This window comes from Cornus florida, unplaced genomic scaffold, assembly GCF_030987335.1.
Source record: "Cornus florida cultivar Cherokee Brave unplaced genomic scaffold, ASM3098733v1 CherokeeBrave_3.0.0_Hap2_Chr04, whole genome shotgun sequence".
Taxonomy (NCBI): Eukaryota; Viridiplantae; Streptophyta; class Magnoliopsida; order Cornales; family Cornaceae; genus Cornus; species Cornus florida.
The window spans coordinates 31,285,063-31,290,291 of NW_026775574.1; the positions used below are offsets into that span (position 1 = coordinate 31,285,063).

Here is a 5,229-nt window from a genome sequence, read left to right on the forward strand (position 1 = left end):
TTGAGGGTTGGAGGATATCATTCATGAGTGGCTAGACATCCTCTTGGGGCTAGAGTTAGCCCTAAGCATGCTTTCTTTACCTTGATTTATGTATTTTTGAGGGGATTTGTGTTGTAATACATGTTTTGACATATTTATATACATAAATCTTGTTTATTCAATGATTTGTGTGGTTTAATTGTTCCAATTGATCATTTCATTCTATCCATATGTCCATATATGCTATAATAGATGGTCATATGTTTATCTCTATCTCTTGTGTTGTTGATGCATGTCTATGTGTGTTGATGCTATAAATCTAGAGATTGTCAAGATATAGTGCTTAATAGAATGCTCTTATGGTTTATTTGATGGTTCATACTCATTTCTTGATGGATTGTGCCTCTCCCTTAGTTTAATTAGTTTAATTTCCATGTCATTGGCTTAGATGTAGTGTAGTTACCTTAGTTGTTAAATGGGAGGACAATTCATGCTTGTTGTTTGATGTTCCATACTTATGAATGCAAGTAGTATATTTCTCTAATTATGTGATGTGTTTGGATTGTGAGCTTAAAGAATGATTAATGACTTAGTTTGACGTATTATGCTATTCATTGTGTTGTTTAGACAATATATACTTAATTGGTCATCCATGCTTGTTAAAACAACCACACACACTCACTATTGTTACAACATATGTTTTCCCCCTCATTAATTGTGAATTGAGAGTATAGAAAGGTGATGCTTATTGGTGACCTCTAAGTCCCAAGACCTCTCTCTCTTGTTTTCTCTATCCTTTAATTACTTGTTTTACATTAAGCTTGCTTAATCTTAATTGTAGTTTAATCAACCAAACAATCTACCATTGATTACTCGACCTATTAACCCTAAGTATTGTTTCCATTACTAGTAGCCCTCTAATCCCTTGGGACGATCCCTACTCACTCTTGCTACGTTAGTAGTAGTGGTGGTAGTGGTTTTTATAAATTTAAACTTAACCCAAAAGGCATTTCTTAAACCGTGTATTCACTACATTATTTTGGTGTATAGGAACGGCCGAGGCCACCGTCAAATTTTGGCACCGTTGCCAGGGATTTGAATTGGCAACGCCGTGTTTTGGAAACAATTAGGGATTAGTACTCTTTTGATCGTGTCTTTACTTTCTTTTCATTTTTGGGTACTTATTGTGTTTATTCTTATTTGGCTAGGTGAATTGAGTGAAGGAAGTTGAGCAAAAGAGAATTCAAAGCAAGGAGCTAAGCTAAGCACAAAATTGACTAAAAATCTAAAAAAAATGCAAAGCATAGCAAAGCTTGGAAGTTGAAAATGAATTGAAGTTGCTTAAGGACCCTTTGTGAGATCCTTCTAACTCAAGCTCTAATTAAATTGTCGACCAGTGTGGAGGCTTGTTTTTCATTTTTTAGATAAATCGTGAGCCCACATGGAGGCTATTTACTTTTCTTTGCATATTATTCAAGCATGCGAGCATGGGATTATTGTATGTGGAGATTTGTTGATTGATTTGTTGAAGTGGCGAAGTGTTTGTTACTTGCTTATTTACTTGTTATTTGTCTTTGCTAGTGCATGCATGGTCATAGGTCATTAAATCCTACTCTTGTCCCTCTTAATTTTCATTTTGAATCGGTTATTCATAACCCTAGGAGAAGAGGTAGTTTTCATCACTCCATTTCACCAATGGAGAATTTGAATGACGACCATGTGGAGGACCTTGGTCACATAGACCAACAAGGCATCCTCCACCCTAATGTGCATCATGAAAACATCCAAGTACCATTAGGCATGCCTAGACCATTCATTCCACCACAACAACAAGTTTCATTAGGAATGCCTCAACCAATCTTTTGCTCCACAACCTCCCATGGTTCACGCTAATCAAGGTGTTCGTGTAGCACCACCAATTGTGAATCCTCCCATTGCATTAAGAGACCATTATGTGCCTAATGAATATAATGTGCCCACTTGCATTCAATTGCCTCCATTTAGAGCATATCACTATGAAATCAAACCACAAACCATTCAAATGCTTCCTAACTATCATGGACTTCCTAGTGAAGAACCTTATAAGCATTTGGATGAGTTTCTTGAAGTGTGTTCCACTGTGAAATACACGAACATGCTGGAAGAAGTTTTAAGACTTAAACTTTTTTCCTTTCACCCTTAAAGACAAGGCAAAATATTGGTTCAACAATCTTAGGCCTTTTTGGATAACCTCTTGAGCGCAACAAGAGTTCTTAAAAAAGTACTATCCGGTTTCTAAGACCAATGCCATGAGAACTTCAACTAGCGAATTTTCTCAAGGTGATGGGGAAATGTTTCATGAGCCATGGGAAAGGTTTAATGATTTGCTTAGAAAGTGCCCTCATCATGACATACCTGAGTGGCAATTAGTTCAATATTTTTTTGAAAGTTTACCGGATAATCACAAGGGTATGATTGATGCATTTATGGGTCGTTCTTAACTTGATAAGCATGAAAATGATGTGTGGCAATTGTATGAAAGTATGAGTGAAAATTCTATACATAGGTCCTTATCTTCTAAACATGGTAGAAACCTAGGTGGAAGGAAGAATGTTGGCTTATATCAAGTTGACAACTCCAATGACATAGCCGCCGAGATGAAATCCTTATCTCAAAGGTTTGATTAATTTTTGATCAACCAAAAGTCAGCGAATCAAGTATCTTCCTCCCCTACTCATATTCATCATCGTGCATCAAATGAATTTTGCATGACTTGTTCAAGTGTCTTGCATTCTACTTCTAATTGTCCCCATGGACATGTGTAAAGTAAGCCCCATGAGCAAGTCAATGCTACATTTGTTAATCAAGGGAATAATCCCTATGGCACTCATTACAATTCAAGTTGGAGGAACCACCCAAACTTTTTATGGAAAAGCCAAGGGGAAGGCTCAAACCCTCCCCAAGGTGGTTTTGAAAGGAAGTATGTTCCGGCACTAATGCAAGGCCAAGGTTCCCAAGGTTTTAAATCATCGTCATTTCAATCACATGGCAATCAATTTTCTAATTCTCATTTCCCTAATCAACCATCATATTCTCAAGGAAACTTTAGGAGTCCCGCCTTTGAAGAGAAAGTTTTGACCTCTCTAGGCACTTTAGAGGCAAACACTCAATTGCTTCATTCTCACTCTCAATCCATTACTAAGCTAGAAACCCAAGTAGGGCAAATAGCTAGTAAGTTAAATGCTAGAGAGAAGGGGAGGATGCCTTTGAATGCCTCACCAAAGCAACAATGTGTTGTGGAGACTCATTCCTCATCGGAAGGGCACACAATTGAGCATGTCAATGCGGTGACAACCTTACGAAGTGGGAAGATTGTGGACAACAAGGTAGGTATGTCCAATGAAGAGTGTGAACCGATGCAACCAAAAGTTGACACCCATCCCGTTTTTTTATCATATTCCTCCTTCATTGCATATGCACGATCATTCAAATGAGAAAGTGTTAGAAAGTGATTTGAAAAGTGAGTCCAAAATTGATTTAAAAGATGAAATGAACAAAGCTTGGAAAAAGGATTTTAAAAATTCTTGTGTTGATGATGTTTCAAAGAAAAGTTTTGAAATTTTTTTTTAGCCAAGAGCTCCATTTCCGGATGCCTTGAAAGGATCCATTTATCTTGATATACAAAAGACCAAGACCAATAAAATCATTGAAATGTTTAGGCAAGTGAAGATTAATCTTCCACTTTTGGATGTAATTAAGCAAATTCCGGCTTATGCCAAGTTCTTAAAAGATCTTTGCACCTAAAAGAGGAAGAACAAGAGCCAAGCACCTTGGAAAGTGGTCTTGACCGAGCAAGTGAGCTCAATCTTACAACATAACACCCTTCCAAAGTTTAAGGACCCTGGTTCACCTACTACTTCTTGCATCATTGGTGACTATGTCATTAATCAAGCTCTTCTAGACTTAGGAGCAAGTGTTAATCTTCTTCCGTACTCGGTATATGTCAAATTGGGCTTAGGAGACTTAAAACCGACGTCTGTGGTTTTACAACTTACCGACCGATCCATCAAAAAGCCTAGGGGTATCATTGAGGATGTCTTGATTAAAATTGATAAATTCTTTTTCCCGGTCAATTTCGTTGTCATTGACACAGAACTGGTTCCAAATCCCAAGAGCCAAATTCCCGTTATCCTTAGCCATCCTTTCTTGGCAACTGCAAATGCCAACATCAATTGTAGGATGGGGGTAATGAAAATTTCATTTGGGCATATAAAAATGAAGTTGAATATCTTCAATCCGACTCCAAATTCATTTGACAATCATGAAGAAGTAAATGTTGTAGAAAAATGTCTAGATAATGAATGTGAAAGAATGAAGTCTTTGCTTGAAACCAAAACTTCAAAAAGTTCATCTTCGACCTTGAAACTAAAGAATGATGTTTCAAAATCTTACTTTGAGAGGGCATGGAAGCCTAAAGCTCATATTGACAAAGGACCAACAAATTCCTTTGAACCTAATCCAATAAGTTCTTTAGGGAACCGTTTGTTGGGTGGAATTCAAAATACTTATCACCTCATTAAGGAGGGGATGCATTACAAGATGTTTAATCCTGGCTAAAAGAGCTCAACGTCTTGCGAGAGACGTTAAAAACTAGTAAAGACTTCGTAGGGTTTACAACCCTATTCCTCCCTCATTTCTATTTTATCTTTCATTTCTTGCGTCGTCTAGATATGTTTTGGAATTCATATACATGGCTAGGAATTTTGATTGAGTATGCATGCACTTTCATTCTGAAAATAAGCATTTTGTCCCTGTTTGATCGATCTCAAATGAGGTTCGATCGATCGAACACCCATCCTTGCATCCAATCATTGCTCTGTTCCATCGATATGAAATTTCCTACATAAATCAGCCCTCTGTGTATCGTTTGAGAATTTCTTTGGATCGATATAAAAGTTCCTAGATCGATCCAACTTTTTCTTGGATCAATCTTCACTCCACACTTAGAAAATTTTTTGAGATCTATAAAAAAGGCCTCTCTATGCATCGTTCGAGCTTGTCTACAGGTTTTTACCTGTTCGATCGATCGAACCATCTTCTCGATCAATCTCAACTTGATCTATCTGTACCCTTTATTCACTTTGACTTTGACTTTGACTGCAATTTTATTTTTATTTTTATTTTTAGTATTTATTTTATTTTATTTTATTTTATTTTGTTTTACCTTCAAAAACTCCAAAAAGATTTTCATTTTATTTTTCACTTTTATTT

General features: G+C 36.7%; 1 pseudogene; it reads right to left on the reverse strand.

Annotated features, from left to right (window-relative positions):
• Positions 1-2,272: 2,272 nt before the first annotated feature.
• On the reverse strand, positions 2,273-2,371 carry LOC132305841 (small nucleolar RNA R71; annotated as a pseudogene).
• Positions 2,372-5,229: the final 2,858 nt, after the last annotated feature.